General features: G+C 51.2%; 1 protein-coding gene across 1 annotated transcript in view; it reads right to left on the reverse strand.

Moving 5' to 3' along the window:
- CUEDC1 (CUE domain containing 1) overlaps nt 1-17,805 on the reverse strand; it is a 76,652-nt gene extending 58,847 nt beyond the window's left edge. The window contains exon 1 of the mRNA XM_060135942.1: nt 17,705-17,805. The gene's annotated coding sequence lies outside the window, so the exon portion shown is untranslated. The remainder of the gene's footprint in view (nt 1-17,704) is intronic.
- Nucleotides 17,806-27,111: the final 9,306 nt, after the last annotated feature.

The following is a 27,111-nucleotide window of genomic DNA, read 5'->3' on the forward strand; positions in this document are numbered from 1 at the left end:
AGGCACTCCTCAGGCTTTTCCGTGCCCGCAAACCACCTGGGCCTCTTGTGAAAATGCAGACTGACTTGGGCAGCCCGAGGTGGGGCCCAAGACTCTCCATTTCTCACCAGGTGGCGTGGGTGCTGCTGGTCTGGGGACCCGACTTGAGGAACAAGTTTCTATCGGCACATCACACAGGGGCAGATAAGGCTGGTTCCAGAAACTCCACTGGACAAAGCCAGCCAGAGCCCAGCAAAGGGCCCGAGAACAGGCTCGCCCCCCGGCACTGGCTGTGAGGGGGCAGAAGGCCCTGCATGGGACCGGGTTCCTATCACAGGCAGCCCTAGCAACACACCTTTCCCACCCCAGCCTGAGCCTGGGACACCAGGGGCCCTTTTTTCCTGAGTTGCAGAAAAACTGCCTTAAGGGCAGAGAAGAGCGGCTCTGAGGCATTTGCTACCTATAACCAGACCCGAGAAGAGGAGGTATTCTGATTAAACTGTGCCTCCTGCCTCAGCTCTGCTCATGCCACCCTGCAGCTGGATCGCAGCCAGTGATGCCCAGGGAGGACTACCACACACGTGTGTTTGGGTCATCCCAGGAGGGCAGAAATGGCTCCTCAGTGGCCACTCCTGTGGCCAGAAAGGACCACGAGCAGGGGAACTCCGAGGGGAAATGGTTCCCACTTCCTTCAGGTTACCTGTCGTATTCCCTGGAAGTTCTTGACCGTAGAGACTTTCCTCCTTATTACCAGTCTGTCTCTCCTAATTTAACTTATGGCCCAAGGACTGAAGGACTATGTACTTATTAAAGGGGCAATTCACAGTAAAAGCCTCAGATCTCCCACTCATTCAGGGATTCACTGTTTCATTCAAAACTATTTATGGGGTAACTGCCATGTGTCAGGTACCATGATGGACTCGAAAGACGAGGGACACTTCCTCACTCTTCTCTAAGAAGTAGGGAATAAATGACCGAAGGGGCCAGGAAGCCAAGCCATTAACTAAGGCAAGGGGCACTGCATCTTCCTGGAGCCAGCAGGAAGGTGAGCTTCTGCACAGTAGCTTTCATATATGCATGGACTTAGGGAAAGTCAGTCCGAGGGTGGGGCTGGGCACTTGAGGCCGATGGTACCTGACAAGGGCTCCTTGACTTGACTCACAACAGGGCGCAGAAAGGCCTGAGGGTTACTGACACACACAGCAAACACAGAGGGGCTTGATGTCCAAACCAAAAGTGTCTGGACAAGACACAGACCCAACTCTGGCGAAAATCAGGCTGAAAAACCAACTCCGGATCTCAGCTGACTCTCATGAAACCACGAGGCTCTTTCTTCTTTGCGAAAGCAAACCACATTCTCCTACCTCCAAACCCTGCCATGTGCTATTTCCCTACAAGATACTCTCACCAATGTCAGTAGCACTACCACCTCTAATTGTGATAGCCAAAAACGTCCCCAGACACTGCCAATGTCTCCCAGGGGACAAAATCATCCCCATTTGCAAACACTGCACTGGAGGGATGGCCGGAAACCCTGGCTGTGCATGAGAAACACCTGGGGAGCTTCTAAAACTCACCCATGCCTGGGTCCCACCCCACACACATTCTGATTCTGGTCTAAGATTCTATACGTAAACAAGAATGTCTGTCACTTTACAGGCCCTTAATGTTGCTTTAATGTGCTGGTTGACTCATCCATTAGACTGACTCTCTCCAGGAGCATGAACTACATCTCTTATTTCCCTCTCTCCACAAAGCTCCAGACAGTGCTCCATGCAGTGCCTATTTTATGCTAATCAGAAGAGTCTGGAAAGTTCTTGAGCCCTCTCCACCCCCACTTCAAATGAAGAAGCCACTTCAAATGGCACCATCTCCCCCAGATGCAACAGTAGATGACAAGAAGAATCTACAACCTCCAAACCTCAAAAGCAGGAGGGGACAGAGGAGATGGGGGCCGATGAGAATGCAGCCACCTGACTTGGGTCTCAGTGTCCAACCTCTGAATGAGTCCCCCTTCATGCTCTCCTGTGGGTGTGAGGACCATTTGCTAAATGGCCAAGACACCCACCTATGTATACTCAAGTTTATTGATCCCCCACTTTTCTTGACCAGAATGGGGGCAGCAGCAGCAGTAGAAACTCCAGTCTACCTGATTGAACGCTGTTTTCCTCAGGCTGATGGTGACCTGAAAATAAATGCAGGCCCAGAATCAGCTCCTTTCTGAGCTGGAAAGGTTAGGATCTTTCCCAACACCTCGCTCAAGGATCCCCAGGGGGATCTGGAGAGCTGATTGACAGAGGCCTGGCCAGTGTTAACAGTTAACTGATGTAGTCAAGTTCATGTCCTGCCTCCCCATCTCCCCACACCTGAGGCTGCCCCTGCTGGCCACCCCTTCGGACAAGGCCAAAGAGGGATGGAGTGTCAAGGGAGAAGATCTGGCTATTAACCCCTAGCCACCCTAAGTGGAAATGCATTCATCATTCACACATTCGTTAACAAATGTACAGAGACTACCTTAAAAGTGATACACGTGCTTAGAGAGCAGACATGCCATTCTTCCCAATTTTTATACTTGAGTTAAAGACAAAATGAAGGGAGGGAAATCCAGCGGCCAAGCTCCCCCAAAGACAGCAAAGGCTATTCAAGCTCCCAAGATCAGCTTTCTCACTAAATTTCACTGGCTAATACATAAGAATGTAAATTGCCATTTGGTTACATTACACTGAACGAGTGACTTAGTATTTTCTCTGATATTTTCTCATTTGCTATTCATTGCCCAAAGGATGCGTGAGTCTTAAAGATCTGCTTCAGGTGGCCCTGGCTAGCTTGCTAAAATCCGTCTAGGGCAGGGGTCCGCAACCCCTGGGCCGCGGATCGGTAGCCATCCGCGCGGCCAGTTAGGCACCAGACGGCACAGCAGGAGGTGAGCTGCGGGCGAGTGAGCGGCGGGCGAGACAGCCGAGCTTCATCTGCGCCTCCCCATCGCACGCACAACCGCCTGAACCGTGCCCCAAACCCCCCAACCCTCTGTGGAAAAACTGCCTTCCACGAAACCGGTCCCTGGTGCCAAAAAGGTTGGGGACCGCTGGTCTAGGACACCGAGGCCTTCCATTCTTGGAGGCCAGCAGGATAGGGATTTTTTTTTTTTCCAAGCTTCCTTCCCTCCCCTCAGTTACACACAGACACACACACCCTGTTGCCTGGAGACTGAACACATTCCTCATGCTTACGTTTCTTTTCATTCTCCAGAAGCAGGATCTGTGGAAACTGGGGCCTCCAGGAAACAAGCCTGGGGCGGGGGAGGAGGGGACCCGGAGTGACACTTCCTCACCAACAGGCCACCCCCTCCCCGCTGCCCCCCTTTCCTCCCCGGGTCTGAAAAGCCCGCTGGCTGCAACTGAAGGGCTCCCACAGGGAACAAGGCCCCCTTTGAAAGTCCGTGTTGACCGCAGCCCGGCCGGGGTTGCCATGGCCACGGTCCTCCCGGCAGCCCGGAGCCGGCGCAGCGCCGGGACACCCGTCCTGACCCCCTCCCCGGGGCCCCGCGGGCCCCCGACACCCCTCTCCTGCACCCCGCAGCTGCTGGAAGCGCCGATTTTCCTCAAATCAGAAAACATCCTCCTAAAGGGGACGAAAGGGGATTAAGGCTCCCCCCCGGAGCAGGCCGGAGGCGCCTCCCTCCGGGCCCTGCCTCCCCGCCCGGCCGTCCGCTCACGGGGACAAGGACCCGCACGACCTCTTTCTGTCACTCATTCTCGCAGTGCCCAGGGCCCAGCGGCCAGGGAGGTCGGGAGGGGCCGGCTTGGGCTCGGCCTCGGCCTGAAGCCGCGGGCCGCCGGGACCCCGGGCCTGACGGCGGCAGCCGGGCAGCTCCAGCCTCGCCAGGCCCACGTTCCTCCCGGTCCCTCCCCCCGCCCCACCCCCGCCCCCCGCCCCGCTCCGAGAAGCCAGAGGGAGCCGGGCCTCTGAATAATTCAGCCCTCAAATTGCTCTGTGGTCGGAAGGGTTTCTTCATTTATTTTTTAACTCTCCAGGAGCTGCAGTTTCACCACGGGAAGCACTTTAATCCCAAACGTGGATCTGGTTTGAGACCCGGGGCCTCCCAGGACTGCAGGGAAGGGGATCACTGAACTTCCAGAATCCAGCCAACCGCCCACCCAGCGCCAGGGCTGGGAAGCGGCTGCAGGTCGGGAGGAGGGCGCAGGCCTCCAGGGAGGAACTGAATTACTAGAAAGCCCTGAGTATCAGCCCCCTAGGCTGCCTCTAGTGGGCCATGCCCAGCCCCCGCCCCCCAGCTTCCCACCCTCCCTCCCCACAGTCCTGATGTTCAGTCTGACTCAAGAGGCCTGGAGCACACAGTGTTACCACGCGGCCACAGGTCCCTGGCAGCGGGCAGCCTTGGCTTCCGTTAATCATGTTAGCTGATGTTTTACTGAGCCTTCATGTCATATAACCCTCACAATAACCTAATGAGGTAGGTACTATGAATATCCTCATTTCACAAGTGAGGAAACAGACTGGAGGAGGTTAGGAAATGTCCCCATGTCATATAGCTAGCAAGTGAAGGAGGATTCACGCCCAGCTGTCTCACTGCAGACGGCAAGCCTTAATGCCCATGTTACATGGCCCAAGCATACGCTGCACACAGTGTCCTCAGAGAGCAGAACTCAGCCCGAAGAGGTGAAGAGCCTTGCTCGTAGTCACACAGCCCACTGGGGCAGTGTCGGACGAGGACCGAAATGCCATGATCTGGGCTAACATCCTTTCCACAATCACAGTGTCAACTACCGAGGCAGGTGAGAGCACACTCCAAGTATTCCCTCTTTTACAACGTTACGGTCTAACGGCCTATAATCGAAGCTTGACCCCTGGCAATGCCCCCACGCTAGTCCTGTCCACTCCCTCCAGTCTCTGCTCCATGACCTTCCAACAAACAGCTCGCCTGCCTCCACCAAAACTTAAACCCTCTCCCACAGCATTATAATCTCTCCCATCCCCCTCCAGGGCAGTGTGATCTCCAAGACTCCTAACGAGAAACCCCACACCACCCTGCCAGCTCATATTTATGCAGCACTTTATAGTTCTCAAAGCGCTCTTACAGACATCATCCAATCAACTCGACAACCCTTGAACTAGGTAAGCACCAGCACCTTTCTGAGGACTGCCCCCACCCCCATCCACAGGGGACAGCCCCCAAGCCAGGTGCTACTATATGACCACGTGTTCCTGACCATCACTGCTTGGACCAGCAGGAGACAGCTGACACAAAGGAACAATCAGACTCTTTCCTCAGGAATTTGAATCAAGGTTCTGAGCTACAATTCAGTCTGATAGTTACTGGAAGGAGGATGGGTATATTTGGGGGCTGAGGACCCATGACATCTGGCACGCATCCACGGACGCAGTGGCATCCTCCAGTTCCAGGCACTTGGGAGGCCAGCCGTATTTCCTGCCCTTGATTCCTTCATTCCCCCGTGGCTTCAAATAGCTCAAGCTGGCTTCTGTTACTTGCGGTCAGTAGAGTCTGAACTAACAGATGGGTGGATAATTTTCCTCCTTTTGCAGATGAGGAAAGAGGCTCACAAAGGTGGAGTGACCAAATGAATATCACATGACCAAAATGTAGTAAAGGAGAGGTTAAAATCCCCGCAAAGTGACTCTCCTTCAGTGCCATCTCTTGCCTCCTTCCCTGGATTAAAGAAAGTGGCAGGTGCTCCCTTCTTGTTAGTGTTTAAAAAAAAAATTATAACTGAGGATAAGTGATTAGGCTGGAGGCACTCCAGTGGTTTAAAGCCAGAGACAAGAAATACAAAATCCTCTCCTTTGAAACCATGAAGACAACCCTTTGCTCCTCTACATTTCCCAGCCTCCTTTGCAGTTAGGTTGGAGCCATGTGACCAGTTCTTGACAAATTAAATGCACACAGAAGTAACAGGTGTCAGTTCCTTGCTAAGGCAGTTAAAAGCCAGGGGCTGGGGAACTGTGATGGCCCCATATTCCAGATGGTGTGGCTACAGGTGGGGGAGGGCTGTCTAACCCACGTCAGACTTTCCATGAGCACAAATGAACCCTAGATGGTGTCAAGCCACTGGGATGTCAGGGTTTGATTATTACTGCAGCACAGTCTAGCTTCTCTCCTGGCTGAAACACACGAATCATTCAACCGGGGTCCTTCAGCACATTTCTCTGGTCTGCAGGACGCTGTATTTGTTTGTCTAACATTCATTTGTTCAACAAATATTTCTAGAACATCAAGACTAGATGCTGTCATGTGTCCATACAGCCAAGAGCACAGTAGTGAAAAAGACCCAATCCCTCTCCTCAAGATGCGCCCTATCTGGTGACCCACAGGCCCTACATTGGCACTAAAAGGAGCAGTCCTACAGGTGTGAAAGCAGGACCTCCCACCCAGCCACTGGCTAAACTGAGCCCAAGAAAAGGTAAGCTTCCAGGAGGCAAAGACAGCTTGTCCCAGCAACTCCGGGAGGGTAGCAGCCAAGACTGAGTTCGCACCGGGTTTTCATACCCTGGCCTCTACCAGCTCCCCTCCTGTCAGCCATGCGGCCACACACAAGTGCCTCCCTTGCCCTGGGCACAGAACAGAGGGGAGAGGGCATCAAGGAGGAGTCATCAAGAGAGCAGGTGGCTGGAAGAACACAGGAGCAGCAAAAGACACGGCTCATCTGCCCTCACCCTCTTCTGCAGCAAGAGTTATCTCCTCTGGGAATTACACTCCTGCTTAATTTATTTTAGCCCCCAAAGTCCCCAACAGCTGAGCTTTTTTTCCCCTGACCCCATGTAGTTGAGGGCCAACCAGAGAAATCATCACTCTGTCTCTTTCTGCCAAAAGCTAGATGAGGAGACAAGTGAGGCAGGTAGGGCCACCACATAGAGTTGTACGGGCTGTTCACTGCACAAGGTGCCCCTCCAAAGGGGCAAATGGGGCTGGAATCCAACCTATGCTCTGCTTACCAAGCTGCATACCCTGGAGAAAGGGTCCCTTCTTCTAATTCACACAAAGGTGTCTGCTCTATGCCGCGGCCCCAGAAGCACTGGAGCAGGGGCTTCTCCACAAGGAGCGAAGAAGTTTGGTGATGGGTCCGTGGGAATGTACTGTACTAGCCTCTCTCAGTTTGGAGTCTATTTGAAAATTTTTACAATAAAGTTTAAAAAAAAAAAACCACATCCCACTCAGTAAGTGGCTGTATTACTTAGGCATGTTACCTTACCCCTTAGCCCTCAGCCTTGGTTCCCACACCTAAAAAGACAATAATCCCTGGCTCATAGTTTGGTACAGGACTAAATTAAAGGACTGAAGTGAAATGCTTGAAACGAGTGAGTCCTCTTACACATGGGAGCTGTTAACAGTAGCTACTGCTGATGGCTGCGGCAAGAAGGAAAACGAGGCGAAATGGGGGCAGCGGGGCCTTGCAGAGAAAAGCAACCGCTCTGGGGAAAGTTCGCCATGAAGCCAGAGGGTGTCTGAAAACGGCCGCCGTATTACCATTCCTAAACTGGGCTTCCAGGGGGGCTGATCTGAGGGAGTTTTCTTGCAATACCTCCCTCCCAGGTGGACTTTGAATTCCTCTGGGGACTCCAGCCTCGGCTCACAATCCAAATGACAGTCCACAGAAAGGTCACAAAGAGTGGCTCAGAAAAGGATGCGCCCCCCAGCTTCCTCGCAAACTCAGAGACACACAGGGCGGCTTCTGGGTGAGGCGGGGCAGGCAGGGAGTACTCACACCTGGAAGGCTCCTATCTGAGTTCTAAAGAGAACAAGAGGTCCCCAAAGATGTCCCAGGGGAGTCAGGCGTTAGCACAGGGAGGGCCCCACCCCCTTCATGGGGTGGAGTCCAAGTGGCCATTCACGTCCCTAAAGGTCAAAAACTATGTTTGCAGTGTCTCTAGTTGTATGTGATGAAGTTTTACATTATTATCTTCAAAATTATCACTGCTATGTATGAATTTCACCAGTGGTTTGCCATTTAAAAATGACACACACACCCCAATTTATTTCCCCTTAAGGCCTATTCCTTCCCCAGAGCCTCACAGGGATGGAGAGGGCTGGAGGTGGCAGTGGCACAAAGCTGGGAGCCCTTCCCAAATCCCCTGGGGGTATCTCACCCTTGGCTCGAGCCACCAAGACCCTCTGCGTCGGCCCGGCCTCTACCTTGGGATACCCAAACAGAAGGCCTCTGGTTTCAGTCAAATGCCACCTCACTCACTCGTGCTTTCTTTTCTTTCTTCTTTTCCAAGATGAAAGCTAATAGGATGATTCATTCTCTTAAGTCAACTCATGAGAAGAAAGGAAGTCACCCAGGTTCCCAATTCTCTCTCCTTTGAACACCAGCCACTCCATGGCTCACCCCCATATGCATTTCAGAGAGATGCAATAACAAAGAAGAATTTCCACTCAAAAGCCCATCCTTCACCTTGCCTTTCATGTGTCAAGAATTTGCTATCTGTATCCATAGCAGTTAGTTCTAAGTTTCTGAAGCTGTCACAGCTGAGGGCTGAGTTGGGATGTAAAGACAGGCTTCCAAATAAAATGATAGGAAAGTGATAGGAGATCCCTATCCAAATAAAGTGATAGGAGAGCAAAGAGACACATGGCCCTTAAATCCACAGCGCAGCCCCTCACGGCAGAGAGTAAAAATCCACCCAGAAAATGTCCTTCTCTGTCCCTGTCGGCTCTCTTCAGCTCTGTCCCAAACTTAGAAACAGCTGTTTCCCTATAACTCCAAAAAAAGCTCTCATATGCCCCATCTCCTCATTCTTTCCAACACTGTGATCTGTACACTTAATCTACCTCCAGGCTCAGCTTATCCCTCCCTCAGCTTGTCAAAGAAGAAGAGGAACAGTCAAGGAGTAAGAAGTACAACACGACAACAAAGCCCTCTTGGAAACACCATCTACAGACTCAGCAGCCCGGCTTTCTGAGTTCAGATCCCAGCTCCTCGGTTACCTAACTGTGTGACCTTGGGCACGTTGACTTAACCCCCTGAGCCTCCGTCTCCTCATACGGAAAGTGGTAAATAATACTATACTCATACGGGGCTGAGCAAATAAATATATACTCTTAAAATGTACAGGAAGGTGATTGGCATGCAATAAATACGTAATAAAAATGTTATCATTATTAGACCATCACAACCATCTAGTGCAACAGGGATTATTATTACCAGCTCTAGTTAACAGATGTGTTCAAAAGCCATTTGTTGCCGGGGTACAATAATAGATTAACCTCAAGAAAAATACAAATTAAGAAATTAAGTGATCTGCTCAGAACAACACAGATGACACAGTCCATACATGGCAGAGCTCAGCCTGGATCTCTCATCTTGGACTCCAAATCGCACACTCAGAAATTTCACACTTTAACACGCTCCCTTCCTCAGGCATGGAAATTTGAGAAGTCCCATGGATAAGCATCAAAAACAGACTTCAATTCTATAAGCCCCAGAGAGTAGCAGTATCTCAAGGGAATGTTGCAGGATTTGCCAAACAAAATTAATTTCCATTTGTGTTCATATTCCAAGAAAATATACCAAAACGGCCTTATACCACCTCACCAAAGGTGTCAAAAGACCCCTCAAGGCCAAGGATCACACCCACCTCAACAATAGTTCAGGCTCCCTCGAGAGGCTCCCAGGCTGTCAGCAATTTGCAAAAAAGGTCAGTGCAAATCATTTGGGAGGGCATTTGTGCAGGCCTGGCCTAAGACATGTAGACTTCCACCAAGCCCATAGTTTTTAAAACCATGCACTGTCTTCACCCTGGATAAATAGCAACCAGGCTACAGAAATATTTCCATCACACCCGAAAGCCTGCTTGCCACCACAACGCATTGAAATGGATGTTTCCAATTTGAGGAGAGCTCAACAAAAATATTGAGAAACACCCCAACCTTTCCAGCAGAGGTAACCATTCTGGCATTTAGGAAACCTCTAAACACTAGTAAAGGATGTTTGTGGACACAGATTATTTGGGAAACATATGCCCTCATGCCCAAAGTCTAACTATATCTAATACATGGATTGAGCCCATTTCTTCCAGCTCTATTATCAATGTTCATTCATTCGAAGATTTCTACACAAGTACTTTCATCAGTGCTCTTTGTGTATTTCAAGACTGTGATGAAATCATCTTATGGCCATGCTGGAGAGAACTAGGAGTAAAAAGAGTTTAGCACTGGAGCCCTGGCTCTACCACTAACTAGCCACGTGATTTCATGAAATGATGATAATAACAATAATAATAACAACAGCAGCAGCAGTAGCAGCAGCTCACGTTTATTGAGAACTTACGATTTGCCAAGCACGTGCTAAGGGCTTAATAAGTGATCCTCATTAGCAACCATTAGGGGATATTACTACTCCCATTGCATGGGTCAGGAAACTAAGACTCCGAGAGCTTGAGTAACTTGCCCCAAGAACACAGCAGCAACTAGCAAGGGTGGATTCAAACACAGGCAGTCTGACTTGCGGTTCTTAACTACATACCATAGCTCTTTTCAAGGTGCTTAATGACCCAGGACCACAAATCCCTCTATAGGAGCCGTCTGGATAATCTTCAAAATCCTTTCTGGCTTTGAAATTCAGTGATTCTTTTAGAAATAAAATGAATTTATGACTTCGAGGAATAAAATGCAATGATGCTCTAGCACTGCTAAGGTGAGATGAAACATCTGTGTCTGCCACACCCACATCCGGTCCGGGGAGGAAAAGTGCTGATTTTCTAGGATAATGATGCCCTGTGAAACCACCAGACTGGCCCCAAACCGTCTCAGGAAGAACGACAGCTTGAAGACAGCGTCTTAGAAGATGCTCCAACTTGCAAAGGTCTGCAAGTCTCAACTATCAGCTCTCAAACCTTCATTTGTCTCTTTTTTTTTTTAAGGAAACTCAAACACAAGAAGATGCAAGTTTTAAGGATACCGGTACAAGGTGGGTGTAGGCCTCGTGGCACACTTACACCTGGCTTTCCTCTCAGCTCTGCACCTGCTCGTGGAAAATCCACCTCATCCAGGTAATCCGTGTTTTACAGCTTCCCTACAACCTCCCAGCTCAGTAGTCCTGTAACTGTGCGGGGTTTTGCCCTGTGCACACCTGCTGCTATCTTCCTTCTTACGCTGCCTCCCAGCCCATAGACACACACATGCTCAATGGCCGCCTTCCCCGACTCCAGCTCTGATTCATCTTCCTCCTCTCCCTGCTCAGCCACAGGAGTTCCCTGCCCACCCACCTTGCCACTAGTGGCAGCCAGTGGTGAGACTCTCCCAGCTCACTTCTCTCACTCGCCCTAGCTCCCCGCGCGTGCTCTCTCCCTCTCACTCAGCTCCTGGTACAGCCTGAAACCGAAACTAATCTCAGACCTGAACGAAGTGAAATAACGATTTCCTACGCCTGATCATCCTACACGACCACAAAGAATCTTCTCCGCAGAGCTCCAGATCTAGCGTGTTGGTCGCCGGGAAAAACAGAGTTCTGCAGGTGCCTGCTAAAACCCGATGCTTCCTTAATGAACAGGCAGGAGGAAGGAAGAGATCCTCCACAGGGTTTTCTGCTGCTGCTGCTTTTCTTTAATTTGCACAAGTTAATTTAAATTCACCCCAGCAAGTAAAGTTCACCACCCAGTATTTTAAATTCCTTTTCCAGCATCGGTTCGTGTTTGGCTCATTCTTAAGCAGATTCTCTTCTGAGAGCAAGCCTTGCTCCCTTTGGAGATCTCTGCAGCCATCTTGCTTGCTACGCAGCTTAGATGGCTAGACCACATGCTTTTCCTCAATTCGAAAAATGCAGCCTTTACTTTCATGCTGGGAACAAAAACAACAACTACAACAAACGAACAAAGAGAGCAAGTCATCGTAAATGAACATAAGGTCTGCCCTTGAAACCCTTTCAAAGAATTATACATTCTGAGAAAAATCCCAAACTGTTCTGTTCATCATTCTTGCCCCCAGCATGCTTTTGGACGCCTTCCTCTGTTGCTGGGGGCATCGTGTAATGATTCAGTTGTTGGCTTGGGCAAAACAGAATTGAAATGGTAAATGTACTGGCCCAACAAGTGTTTGGTAAAAGAGTAATAACTTGTGGATCGTCTGCTATTTGCTCTTCATTCAACAAAGTTTACTGAAGGCCCTGTAGGTATGCCTGAAGCTCATCTAGGTGCTGGGCCAGAAGGGTGAATAAGATGACCGCTAGCTCCGACTGGGCCATTCTCAGAAACATCTTGTGATTAGGAGCTGAAGCTCTTCTCTAGTGCCAACGGCCAGACAAGCAGTCAACTACTTGCAGGTCTCCTGCAGCCCTCTTCACGAGGCGTGGACTCCACCCAGTAGGGCTGCGGAGTGCCCCCAGAATGCATCCCCTCTGACAGGGATTGACACGGGGCAGCACACAGCTGCGGGGCAGATGTGGTTTGTGTCTTGGCTCATTAACTAATGAATGAGCCACTTATGGTGATGGGCACTCTTCAGTCACTTCAATGGTAAAAGGAGGGGTTAGGCCAGATGTGAGCAACATTCTAGCTCAAAAATTCCAGATCCTCTTCCCCTCCCGTTGCTGAGCTGACACAGATCTCGAGGGGCCTCTACTTCATCTTCCTGTCTCCAGATGAAACCTCTTAAACCACAGAGACAAATGGAACTTGTTCCCATTTCTAAAGACCTTCGGGGATGGCGGTTCCCCTCCGCTCCTGTGTCACTTGTTCTCACATCTCACATCCTATCTGCAACACTGTCCTCAGACCTTACTCGAGTCCTTCCTCTGCAGTTTACATTCATTTGCCTCTGGTTCTGCTTCTAAGTACGGAGAGACAAGAGTGAATCACTGTGTTCTGAGCAACAACTCTTACAAGATTTTTATTTCTTCTTCAGCATGCTCACTGCAGGCAGTATAGGAGGTGACTTTAAAAACCACAAAAGCATCAAGGTAGCCAAATAAGGCAAGGGCGTTGCAGGATCCAGAAAATTCGACCCTCGGTTCTACTCAGAATTCACAGAGTGGAAGAGCGATATACTCTGTGGTCAGATCAAAAGCCCATGGGGGGCTTCCCTGGTGGCGCAGTGGCTGAGAATCCGCCTGCCAATGCAGGGGACACGGGTTCGTGCCCCCGGCCGGGAAGATCCCACGTGCCGCGGAGCGGCTGGGCCCGTGAGCCATGGCCGCTGAGCCTGCATGTCCGGAGCCTGTGCTCCGCAACGGGAGAGGCCACAGCAGTGAGAGGCCCGCGTACCGCAAAAAAAAAAAAAAAAAAAAAAAGCCCATGGGGCAGCAGCCACCTTTACCCTCACTCAGCTCAAGTGCCCCCTCCTGCAGGAAGCCCTCCCTGTCCCAGTTCCTCTTCTGGCTGGAAAAGCATCCCCTTCTTCAGCGCTTCGCCTCAGTGCAGCATTTGCCAAGGCAGCTAGAGTTCTAGGCTGACGTATTTATCCCCCCAACTAGACTATAGCCATCTCCCAGACAGGGGTCATGTCTTAGTGACCTTTGTACTCAGGGTCAGGCCCCAGGAGAGTGTCTGGCACTTAGCTAGTGGTTCTCAGTAGGCTGCGCTAGGCTGAACCCTCCAGGCGCGTCCCAATGATGCTTGAATGTTGCATTATCAGCCCTTCACCCGGAGCACATAACCCCTCCAATCCCCCCACCCAGCATCCCTGCCTCTCAGCCCTTGGCTCAGCAGGGGTCTCTCTGAGAATTTTCCTAACGATGTAAGCTCTATAGCCAGGCCTCTTGGGTTCAAATCCTGGCTCTGCCAGTCTCTAGCCATGTGACCTTGGTCAAGTTACTTAACCCCTTTATATCTCCGTTTCTTCACTGAAAAATAGATATAATATCTCATAGGACCTTGTGAGGATGAAAGGAGCTGATCCACGAGAAGCACTTGGAACAGGGTCTGACCCACAGCAAGTGCTCAGTGAGAGCTGGAATTATTATTTACCAAGCCTATTGCTTCACAGAACCCCTGACCTGCCCCTGGCAGCTTCCACTCCTGACTGACATTGGGCTTGCCCACCCCCCACTAGACCCCCTTCCTCCAGGCCCCTTCTGCCAGTTCCTCCAGGACCAATATTAGCATTAACATAGAAAACCATTCAACCCTTTTTACTGATTATGATCCTCCCCCCAACCCCACCCCCACCAGCTTAGAGGGCAAATCCTCCAAAGAGAAGGGAGAAGAGTTGGTTCCACAGCAGGGCTACGAACGCCGGGTCATTCTGCCCCCAACTATGTTTCTCTGTCATCTCTTGACATTTCAGCTCGTCATCTCCCCTCTGCTCAAAATTTAAGCCTCATCCCATCCCATCCCACCCCTCCAAAAGCCAGCCTCAGCCTCTAGTTTTTACCAAAGATCTTCCTTAGCAATAAGAAGCCTCAGAACATTAGCACCCAAGTGAAGAAATAATAATAATAATAATAGTAGCTTCTGTCTGGCATAGATCTCCTTTCATTTTTTCTAAAGCTGAGAAACTGAAGCATCTACAAAGTCATAGAGTAAGATGGAGAGCTGGAATTGCAACTGGGAATATGTATGTAACTTCAGATCCTGCATTCTAAACCACTAAGCTATTATGGAAATGGGCACAGAGTGGCCGGATTGCCTCCTGGGGGTGGAGGTTAGAGGGATTTGGAAAGTTTTCATCCCACCAATCATTCCTCAGTGCATTTCACATTTTATGAAAAGGGAGTTTATGTTGACAGGCATTGTTACTCTATTTATTATTTATGACCTGTTTTAAAGATAAGAGCCATAGCTGCATTATTAGGAGTCCATTATATTACTCTGACACATCAGAGATGCCTACTGGGAGGTTAAAAGCAGAGGGCATCAGAGAAGAACTGAGTGAGCCGACATAACCAGCATTCTAAACTCACCAACCTGTGGCAGCCGGTGTAGCGGCCGACAGACAAGTCCTGGCCACCGATGAATGCGAATCTCTAGTCACCACAACGGGACCCTTACATCCCACCAACACAACTTCCAAGTTCCCAGCCAGGGACCACTGGACCACAGTGTCTCCAAAGCCCTTTATGGTTCTCACTTCCTGTAAGTCTAAGAGCCAACAAAACAGAGCCATCACCTCCTCCAGGCCACCTTGTATAGTCAGAGGTGATCCCTGTCTGACTCCCAGCTTCTTGCCCCCCAAGGCTCCAGAATACACCTGCCTATGTTGCTTATTGCCAGGATCGGGGAAATCCATAGGGCAAAGTAAATGTAGGAAGCTCTGAAGGAACAGACTAGTCTGAGTGCTACCACATGCTCAACACTGCTTGCTAGGCAAAGAAAAGTCTCCATGGACTACCATTGTCTGGGGGCACCTGAACCTAAGAAGGGCTTCTCAGTACCAAGCAGAGAAGTCACAGACAGCAGACCCTACTAAAGGCTCTTCCAGATCCCCAAGTATAAATGCCACCAACACCTGAGCAGCAGCCCAGGGCCCAGTGAGCTTTGGCTAAGAAAGAAAAGGCAGGCCAGGTCTCCTTGGGGGTGCACTGGGGATGGTGACAGCCATTCCCTCTGGCCCTGACTTGCCTAGTCCAGAAGGATCTAAGGAACCTAAAATACCTCGATCCTGGCCTTGAACAACTCTGCCCAAAGACCTCCTCAAAAGGAGGACTGTCTTTCATGCTTACACTCTCCACTGAAGCACCTTCTCCCACCTCAACCCCGTGGCCCCAAGAATGAGCTGGGGCTATTAAAGTACCTCGCTCCTATTCTGTTGAAACACCAGAATATCCATCCCTCACCCTGTCCCTGTATTTACCTCTAATTCAACAGTTCTGTGGCCCTGGCCCAGTTAGTGCCCAGAGCCTTCTCACCACATAGACAGCAAAATCAGCCCCTGGAGAAGGGCCACCACATCAGCCCCCATCCTCTGGCTAGCTGTAGGGAGCTGGGATCTGGTCCAGGGTTTCCAGGTCTCTATGGCCACGGCCCAAAGTCGCATCGGAAGGTCATGAGAAAAGCCCTCTTGAGAGGTCTGCTCTCCGCACCCTGGGACTATTCACTGACCCGACACAAAGGAGAGAACTGCTCTGAATGGCCTAGGCTGGACCAGACTCTAGATCAGGGGTCTCAACAGGGGCCCCAGTTCCAAGGGGCACAGTGACCTTCTGATACTACATACAAAATGTGTCCTCACACACATGCACGTGTCAGAGGGAGGGAGGGGGGAGTTAGAGTTGTCACCGGATTCTCAAAGGGACACATAACCCCAACTCTGGCCCCAAGTCCCTCCCCCCCGCCCCATCATATCATCATCCCTAGACCATCCTAGCTGCCCAAGGTCTCTCTCCTATTTAAGGATGTGCCCAGGCCCGAGGCCCCACTCCTGATCCCCTGTCTCCTGCTCCTTCCAGCTGCAGAACGTGAGCTGGGGTGGGGTCCCTCACACACCCTCCAGCTTCCTGGTGACCTGAGCCAGGTTTCTCTCTCCAGCCCAGGGATGCCATCCTCCATTCAAACTGAGGTTCCAAAGGCCTCGACTGCCAACAACAGAGAGGGACCCATTTCACACTTGATCCCAAGGGGGCCAAATCTCATGGTGAGACAACTTCCTTCATGAGAGAATTCCTGGTGTCCCTCACCTCCTTCAGGCACACCTGGCCAGCTCCACCCAGGCTGTAAAGATGAGCATGCCTGGCAAAGAAAAGGAATGAGAGGCCCAAGCACCTCCCTGAGTCCCTTCTCCCGAGCAGGGCGGCTCAGGGTACTGCAGGGTAACTAACAGGAAGGCACCCTCCCCGTGCTCAGCGATGCTCCTGCCGGAGGGTCAGGTGGGGAGTGAGAAGGTCTTGTATCCTCTATCACCTCTAGGACAACTTAATAAATTCCCAGTCACCCTCCACTCTAACCACAAAAAGGAAAATCTAAAACCTCCCTCCGCTTAAATCAAATTCCTCTCCCGGAATTTCATTTCTTGGAACTAAAACTTCTTCTAACGGGAAAAGAAACGGGCAAGCCCGTGCTAGGTGTAAGACAACAATGCAACCAGAAAATGAAGAGGAAAGAAAGAATTAGCGCCGACACCAACCCCCTGGAGCTTAGAGCCCTGGGCACTTAGGGCCGGACGGGGTGGGGTGGGGGGGAAGCAGGGGCGGGGACAGTGCCTGGTGAACTTTCCCTGGCCGAGCCACGAGAGATGCAGCTCCCAGGGGACCGGGTGGAACCAGAAAAAGCTGAGCCGACCTGTGACATCCGCGGGGACAGGAAGCGAACCTCCCCTTTTCCTAAAAGGAGCTCTGGCCCCGGCAGGCGCCCCCCGCCCCGCCCCCCCGCCAGCCGTCGCCAAGCAGCCAGCGCCCCCCCCAACCCGGCCCGGGCCAAGCGGGGAGGGGCGCCCACACACACAAGGGGGAACAGCCGGGGAAGGGGCTCCGGGCGGCGCCGGCTCGCCGAGGCCTCGCTCGCTTTCCCCGCGCTGCCCGCCCGCGACCACCCCTCTCCCCGCGCGACCCGCTCCCAGCCCCCAGGTGCCCGCTCGCCCCGCGCGCCCGCGGCCCGGGAGGAGGCGGCGGCTCGGGAAGGATGCGGGGCCGAACCGCCGCACGAGGCTGAGGCGGCGCGGGCTCCCGGCAGCAGCGGCGGCCGCCCAGGGAATCAAACTCGCGCCCGCCCGGCCCTCCCGGCGGCGCCTCGGAGACCGGGCCCGGGAAGGTGGGGCCTGGCCGGGTCGGGGCCGCGCGCGGGCCGGGCGGCGCCGGCGGGGAGCGAAGGGAGGTCTTACCGAGCAGCCGCGCGCGCGTCCGCTCCCCGCGGGCCGGAGAGGCCGGGGGCTGGGGGAGGGGCGCGATCCCGCGGCGGCGGCGGCGGCGGCGGCGGCGGCGGCGGCGGCGGCGGCGGCGGCGGCGGCGGCGGGCCGGGTGCGGCGGCGCGGCTGGGGCGCGGGAGGCGGGGAAAGCGAGGCGCGGCCGGCTTCCTAGCGGCGGGCGGCGCGAAATGCAGCTGTCCCTGCGCGGCCGCCGCGGGGCCACAAGTGGGGCTGCGCGGGGAGGAGCGGGACTGCGGGCCGAGCGCGGGCCGGGCAGCGGCCCCCAGACCCTCTCCGATGCAGACCCCTCGGAGGGAGGAGGGAAGCGGTATCGGGGTCCGCTAGTAACGCAGTCGCGGGGGCCGGGGGCTGCCAGGCCAAGACGAGGCGGATCCCCGCCGGACCCCCGCAGCAGCCGCGGGGACTCCCGGCTGGCGGGCCGGAGGGCGTGAGCGGGGAGTCTCGGTCCCGGGCAGAGTGGGTGCGGGGCGTCCTGCCCCACCCTGCTCGGGGAGCGACGCCGGCAGGGAGACCAGAGACCTCGGCTGGGGGCGGGGGAGACCTAAGAGCCGGACTGCCCGAGAGGGTGCAGAATGTGGACACGCATCTGGGACCTGGGACACCTGTGGTGGAGGGGAGGGAGGCCCCCCGGGAGTAAGGGCTCAGGAAAGTAAACAAAATAAAAGGCTGAGGTCAAAGGAGATGGTGGGGAGGAGGTCAAGAAATCAAAGTAGTACCCAATCACACCATCAGATGTCACCTGCCATCTCCCCATCTCCTCTCAAACATACCAGGTCACTTCAGGGGCGTCTGAGCCCTGAGATCTCCCACAGAAGAACTTGTTTAATAAATGGGAAATCAACTTTGGCTCTTCTTTTCCACATGGTTTAGTTTCAGACTCCAACTGGGGGGTGGGTAGGGTGGGGCAGGTGGTGGGTGACCTGCCAAGCATCCAGCTTTGAAGAGGAGCTACCTAAGGAAGGGATCTGAGGCTGACAATGGCCAGAATGCACGTCCAGCACTGCCCCCAGACAGCTTGCCAAGGCCTGCACCCTCCTCCTGGATAAGCGTGCCTTAGAGACCCACTTGCCCATCTGGGTACAGATCTTAGGGAACAGCTCCCTCTCCCCTCCTCCCCTGAGGGCTTGCAGTCCCCTAGCCAGCTGAGACAAATCAACGTGCTCAGCCACAGAGACATCTGAAGGTAAAAACCACAAACCAGAGTGCCCCAGACACCCGTGTGTTTCCATCATTTGCGTGTCGAGGGTAAGTTTCTTCAGCAGGTTGGGAACCTGGGAGAGGGAGAAACCTCAGAACCACACCCTCTGGGGAGGCCCAGCAGTAACTAGCGTGTGGAGTTGAGCTCCAGGGCCAGTTTCCCAACCCCCTCCCGGGGATCTCCTCTCTCCCACCCACCTGTCCCCAGGCCCCCTCACTTGGTGGTACATTCAGTTTTGGGGGCCCTTGAAACTCCAGGAGGTGGTCCCTAGACCCCAGGTTAAAGACCCTTAATCTGGAGGGACTGACCCATGCCTCCGTGCTGACTCCTGTCTCCTTTCCCAAAGTGGTAACCGAGAGCTCACTCACTAGATTATGTTACACTTGCCCACAGTGCAGTTCATGTCACTTTTCTGCTTACTTGCAAGATCCCTCTGCAGTTCCTCTCCCTGTCACCTTGGCATTTTGGAGCTGGGAAAATGCACCTGCAAACTTGGAGATTTTGCTGTTTACACTGGGAGGCCAGTGCCCACAAAATCTTTTCATGTATTACTCATATAGTCATCAAATGAAACCGATCACCGTAATGGACGCTCTTCCTTGAAGAACACTTCTTAGGCGTTGGTAACATACTCTTCCTCTCCGGGCTGTCTTCCTGGAAGCTTTTCCTCAGACTCCTTCCCTGCCTCTCACACCCCACTGGGTAACCTCGCTTGCTCCCACCACTGCATCTGAGCTGAATGTTCCCCAGGACCCCAGGCCAGCCCACCCTCCTGGGCTCCAGCCCATCACACCCAGCTGCCTACAGAGGCTTTCCACCTGCAGGTCCCTTGGACACCCCAAATGCAAGGAGGCAAGAGGTCCAGAGCATTTCCTTCCCAAGCCCCCCCGACCCCAACCCTGGCTTCACAGCTGGAAACCTCAGTCCGAAGTGTCCCTTCCCCTGCAGTCTATTGGTTATGGAGGCCTGTTCCTTCCTCCTCACTCTCCCCATCCTTTGTTTCCCTGGCTTTACCCTGGTTTGGGCCCCTCTTGTCTCTGCTCATCTCAGAGCTTGAGATGTCCCTTTGCTTTCAGTTCTTTCTCTCCTCCCCCCACAGCCCGCCCCGCTTCATACCCACAAACACTACAGAATGTGCCCTGGTAAGACACCCGTACCCCAACCCTGCCCTACCCTCAGGCCATTGCCCTATTTCTCTCTTGCCCACTCATCAGGAGACTTAACATCCTCTCTCTGCTTCCTCAGTCCCCATTCAATCCTCGAAATCCAGCTTTCTTCCCCATCATAACCTTTCCATAGGAGGCACCAGCGGCTCCCAGTCATTTCAACCCACTGGCCTCCTCCCCACCTCACCCTTGGGCCCGCTTGTCACCTGGGATGCCGTTAACTCCTCCTTGAGGGGACTCTCAGCCCCAAGGCCTCCTATCCTCTTGATTTTTCTACAGACTCCTTCATTTTTTTCTCCTTTTGGCCACGCCACACGGCTTGTGGGATTTTATTTAGTTCCCTGACCAGGGATTGAACCCGGGCCCTCGGCAGTGAGAGCGCAGAATCCTAACCACTGGACCGCCAGGGAATTCCAACCAACTCCTTCATTACTTCAGCTCTGCCTGCCTCAGAGGCTTTGCCAGGGCACAGTCCTCTTCACTTTTCCATAAATCCTGCAATTCCCAGGGTGCTCTCACGGAGGGAAGAGAGCAGAGTGGGCACCAAGCCCTGACCGTGCCACCTGCTGCCGCATGACTCTGGGCAGGTTACTTAACTCCCTCTGTGCCTGTTTCCTGATTTGTATTTGGGGCTCACTACAGTGCCTACCTCAAAAGATTGTACTGAGAATTAAACAAATTCACACGTGAAGTGCCCAGAACAGTGCCTTGCACCTTAAATGTTCAATGAGTGCTGGTATTGGTATAATAAAGAGTGTGTTGATGGCCCATTCCTACACCTGCCCCCTCTCTTGAACTCCTGATTGGACAGGCTGCACCACAACTGCCTCACCTTCAGCATGGCTGGTCCGGAACCCTTCATCTCTGCATCTCGGGTGCCAGAAATCTCTGTCCTGGGAGAAGGCACATCCCATTCACTCAAGCCACCAACTTCACACACTGCCTTTCTCCTCTCCCACGTTCACACCCCTAAGAAAACTTGGGCTTACTACTTCCTGAATCTCTCTGGACTCTTTCCCCTCTGCATTCCCACTGCTCAGGCCACCAGGTCCCCTGCCTTTCAATCCGTCGTCCTCAATGCTTGCAATTATTTTCTAAAGCATAGACTGGTGATGTCTCTGCTTTGTTGAAAAGATGTGGGTGAGTCCCCAGGGCTGGGAGAATGAAATTTAAATGCCTTAGGGAGGCCCTTCCCCCAACAGGATGTTTCCCTTGGGGAGTTCCCCAGCCCAGGACAAATGGCAGGCCTGAATGGTGACAAGAGCGTGTGGCTGAGGTTTTGGAAGCAACCACATGGTCCCAGCCATCAGGGGACTCCCTCCCCTCCTCGAACCACCAAAGGTAGCTTAACAAGGCCCAAAGTGGGAAAGAAAGTGGGGTAAACAGCCAGATGATCTGCGTCATCCTATCCCTTTCTCCATCTTCACTGATTTGACTAAGAAACTCAGAGGAAACTTTTAAAGAATTGGTAATTTCACTTCGGGGTTTTGAAAGAACACATGGGTGAAACGTGGAAACAGTGGCCCCCCAAAATGAGTAAATGAGCCCCTTCTCGGACAATAACTAAATGGATGCCTGTGGGATTGCCAGTCTGGCTCCCACCTGAGAGAAGGATTCCCTGGGACGCTTACCCTTTCCCAGAGCGCCCCAGCCAATGTCACGCCTGTGGCACCTCCTTTGAACCCTCTTGCCCTTGTGTAACAAACTGTTCCCATGCCGTCCCTTTGTCCATCCTGCCAGCCTCTATAAAGCACATGGTATTGTAGCTGGTCTCTGAACGAGCTCCTGGGAGGTAGGGGGTGTCTTCTGTCTCAGTGCCCACACCTCCCAGCCCAAGGCCTGGCTGGCCCCATGAGTGAGTAAATATTTGCCAAAGAACTGACTTCTGACAGGTGGTGAGACATGCCTGGTTTGCCCTTACAAAAACCATGTGTCTTCCCTTCGTTGGTAACTGACTGTAAGGCTCCAGGTGTCCTGCCTTTCTGTTCAGAGGCTGTCAGCTTGTCCTGTACAAGGTGGTGGGGTGGAGATTAGGTGTAGATAAATGGAACTCTGTGCAACCATTAAAGTTGTTTTTAAAGAATATTAAATGTCTGTTAAAATATCCAAAATATGTTACGGGAAAGGAAGGCTACAAAACAGCATATGCAATGTGAGGCTATTTAGTAATTTTTATTTAGTTAGTTATAAACATAGAAAAAACCATGCCAACATGTTAACAACTGTTGGATGAGGGTTTTATAGATAACTTTTACTGTTAGTGTTTTTCATATTTTCCTAGATTTTCCAAACTTCCTACACCGAACATACATTCCTTTATAATCATACACACACACACGCACACGCACACGCACACGCACACGCACACACACACACACACACACACACACACACACACATATATATATATATATATATATATATATATATATAGCTTTCAAGATCATTATGTATGGGGACCTCCCTGGCAGTCCAGTGGTTAAGACTCCACGCTTCCAACTGCAGCGGGCACAGGTTCGATCCCTGGTGAGGGAACTCAGATCTCATGTGCTGCGCATTGTGCCCCCCCACCAAAAAAATCATTATATATGACTGCAAAGAGGAAAGTGAAATATAAGTAACTTTCCTCCATAATTTTGTCTAACTTCGACTATTTCAATCCAGTTGCATGACCATTTTTGTTGACTTCCCGTGTACTCATACTGAGACCCCAAAGATGAACAGTATGTAGCCCCTCTTCACCCCCACTCCAGATCTAAGGGCAAGGTGGATATGGAGCAGCTAGCAAAATAATACAAGGCAGAGTGTGACACTTACTAAAATCAAGGTGTAAGCAGAGGGCTCTGGGGCTGCTCAGGAAGGAAAAGGTTAATTCTCATGAAGGACCGGTCAGAGAGAGCACCTTTGAACAGTTGGCTTTTTCGCTGTGCAAAAGAGGCAGGAGATGAAAAAGATTTTAGCTGGGGATAAGGGCATTCCCATCTGTGGGCACAGCATAAGCAAAGCCACGGAGGAGGGAATGTTGAGGCGTATTTGGATGTGGGTAAATATCCACTGTGGCCAGACTGCAGGGTGGGTGGTGGGTAACGTAGCAAAATGAAGTTGGAAAGGTGAGGAGGGTGTGACAGTGGATGGCCCGGAACACCACACTAAAGAATCTGCGGAGAAGGCACAAGCTGGAATTTAAAAATAGAATATTAACATTTATTTTTATTTTCTTGACAATACCAAGAGTTTGAGGCAGTGAGGTCCCCTGGTCCTGCACCAGACCAGCTCCTGGGGAAAGCCAGCCTGGAGTTAAACATTCACAGAGGTTAAATGTTCAATCCCAGCTTGAAGCAGCAGATTCCTTCTTCCTCCTAAACTCCCTCTAACCTCCTAAGTATAGCGTAGTGGCTAAGCGCCCAGACCTTTGTGCCAGTCAGACCAGGGTACAAATAAATCTCAGCTGTATCCGTTTACAAGCTGGGTGACCTTGGGCGAATTACTTAACCTCTCTGAGTCCCTCATCTCTAAAATGATGATAAGAATATCACCTTTCTCCCCACTAGGTTAAAAATAATAATAATAAATGATAAATTTTCTTGAACGTTTACAATGTCTAGCCCTGTTTTAAGTATTTTTGCACATTTTAGCTCATTTGGCCTTCAGAAAAACACCAAGGGGCAGGCGTTATTACCATTTCTATTTTACAGATGTGGAAACTGAGACACAGGGAGGTCAAAAGTGTTCCCAAGGTCCAGCAATAAGTGATGGAACCAAGACACAGACCCAGCCTGTGACTCCAGAGCCCATGCACTTCACTATACTCCTGGAGATAACAATTATAATAATTATAAATTAAACCCATAATACCAGTTAACATTTACATTGTTAACTCATTTACTCCTCAACGGCCCTGTGCTAGGTACTACCATTAGGCCCTGTTTACAGACTAGGAAACTGAGGCACAGAGAGATTAAGTAACTTGCCCAAGTTTCTTCGCAGAGGCAGGAGAGGAACTCAGGTGGTCTGGCTGCAAAGTCTGTTCCTCGTCACTCTAATACACTTAATGAATGATGCCTGTTTTACTTATTGTCATTCTTTTAATTCCAAGGAGGTCTGCCTGCGATCAGTTTCATCCACATGTTCAGATCTGATTCTCTCCGGTGATGAAGATCCATGGAAGAGGCTGGGGGTGGGGCAGGATGCATATTCCTGGGGGACTTGGGAAGCAGGACCACGGGTGGAGAAGGAGCCTTCGGACCTTGCAGTTCTGGGGAGGGCTCCTTCGTGCTTCGGGCGAGGGAACCTCTGTTGCACCAGTAAATAGCCAGGAAAGGAAAGAGAGGGAGCTGGCACTGCTTCCTCAGCCCCTGAGCCGAGCTCTGGGCACTAGGAGAAATGGCAAAAATGTCTTATTCTTTGGCGGAAGAGCATCCCTGGGGTTATACCACAGCTAGTTCCAGGGTGGTGGGTGGAGGACCCTAAAGGGCGGAGTGACATCTTTGAGGGAGATTTCACTCACCAGGTGTCTCTTTAAAAAGGAAGATAGAAACCTCTCCCCAAGGGGCAGGACTGAGCCCCTCGGGGCAAGACAACCCTGACAGGACTGGGTTCCTAGGGTCCAGACCTTCAGCCCAGGTCCCACACTTGAGGCTGCAGGGCCTGCTCCCTTTGGGGTAGGGGGAGGTAGAGCCAGGGCTCAGTTCGGCTCCATTCCCTAGTCAGGGAACTGTCACCTGATGGTGGCTGGTCAAAGGAGCAGCACAGCTGGTGTGACAGCATAAAGGGGCACAGCTGCCACTGCAGGGTTGCTTCCCCAGAAAGCGGAACTGAGAATTAAAGGAGCAGCAGGATACACTAATTCATTTACTTATGTCTTCATGAATTCTTCCTTTCCTTCAAGAGCTTATAGTTTTTTTTTTTTGGCTGCGCTGCACAGCTTGCAGGATCTTAGTTCCCGGACCAGGGGTTGAACCCGGGCCATGGCAGTGAAAGCGCCAAGTCCTAGCCACTGGACCACCAGGGAATTCCCAAGAGCTTATAATTTATTATTATCATTATTTATTATTAATTTTTTTTATTTTTTATTTTTTTATTTTTTGTGGTACACGGGCCTCTCACTGTTGTGGCCTCTCCCATTGCAGAGCACAGGCTCCGGACGCACAGGCTCAGCGGCCATGGCTCACGGGGCCCAGCCGCTCCGCGGCATGTGGGATCCTCCCAGTCCGGGGCACGAACCCGTGTCGCCTGCATCGGCAGGCGGACTCTCAACCACTGCGCCACCAGGGAAGCCCATATCATTATTTATTTTGATGCTTAGATTGTTCCGGATTTGGCCATTTGCTGGCCCTGTGTTCTTTTGATACATTCCCATCCTGCCTTTCCTGTGCAGAGATGTTTCCACCATCATCATAAAGACTGCATCAGACCTTCAATAGATGCTAAATCTAGAGGGAAATTTTGATGAGGAGGAGGATATTTGAATGGTCTTAATGTGTTTCCCCACAGACTTCTTATTATTTGCAAGGGGGAAAACAGTAATTATATGATGGAGAAACTAGGCAATGTCTTGACTGACTGATCTAAAGTAACATCACCCAGGGAGATCAGCTCGGTGCTTTGTGACCACCTAGAGGGGTGGGATAGGGAGGGTGGGACAGGGAGGGTGGGAGGGAGAGAGACGCAAGAGGGAAGAGATATGGGAACATATGTATATGTATAACTGATTCACTTTGTTATAAAGCAGAAACTAACACACCATTGTAAAGTAATTATACTCCAATAAAGATGTAAAAAAAATTAAAAATAAAGTAACATCACCTATGAGGCACAGAGGGCTGTCATGTGCCTCTAGATATGATATCCTGAGGACACATTACCTCAGCAGTATTCCAGCTAAGAATGAATAATCTCAATTTAATCACGGAGAACATCAGACAAACATAAAATGAAGAATGTTATATTAAAAAAAAAAGCAGGGGTGTGTAATTTTTTTTTAAAAAAGCCAGCTATACAAATGGTCCAAATTTAGGGAGACTAAAGAAACACAGCAACTAAACGCAACACCTGACCCTAGACTAGGCCTTGTCCTGGGAGTGAAGATGCTCTCAAGGACATAATCTGATCATAATTGGAATGTAAGTTAACTAAAAGTATTATATAAGTGTAAATGTAGAAAGTTAATAACTCGACTGTGGTGTAAGAGCTTATCTTTATTTTTAGGAAATATACACAGGAGTACTTAGGGGTAAGGTCCATGATGTATAAAACCATGGAATGGTTCAGAAAAAAAAAAATATATATAGAAATAGAGAGCCCATATGTGATTAAGCAAGGGATAAAACGTTAGCAATAGGTGAATGTGGGTAAAGAGTATACGGGTGTCTCTTGCACTATTTTCATTTTTGCAACTTTTTGTAAGTTTGAAATTATTTTCAAATAAAAAGTTTTTCAGAACTCTTCCAGGTTCACTTTGTGTTCTCCCTGCCCAAGCCCTGCAATCAGCTTTTTCTCCAGAGGAGCTAGTGAGCAGGAATATTTAACCACATTAAAAAAAAAAAAAAAGTGAATGAGAAGGAAAAGCATTCCTACCATATGGAACAGCATGGCAAGGAAATGTGAAATATAAGTGTAGATGATAGAAAGGATCGGTGCTGGGAAAATGGCTCTTCTGAAAAGCTAACGCAGCAAATGGCATCCCGGGATAAGCCCTAGCCTCACCCCAGAAAGGCAACACACAGCCCTCCTGCAGCTTCTGTCCATTCACCGGCACATGTGTGATTTGGAAATGGAATACAATAAACTGACAGATTCGGCCATCCTTCAGTGGGCCAACACTATATTGCGAAGCACATCATAGAACTTAATTTTATCTATTTACATAGAATGTGCACAACTATTGTGCAGACTGTAGAAAGTGAAGCAGCATTGGAGTAAACTTCAGCGGGAGTGGAGCAATGCTCCCTGTGAATGAGCACCCTCACCCGACCAATCAGAACGCAGGAGACATCAAC

The sequence above is a fragment of the Lagenorhynchus albirostris genome, chromosome 20 (genome assembly GCF_949774975.1).
Source record: "Lagenorhynchus albirostris chromosome 20, mLagAlb1.1, whole genome shotgun sequence".
Taxonomy (NCBI): domain Eukaryota; kingdom Metazoa; phylum Chordata; class Mammalia; order Artiodactyla; family Delphinidae; genus Lagenorhynchus; species Lagenorhynchus albirostris.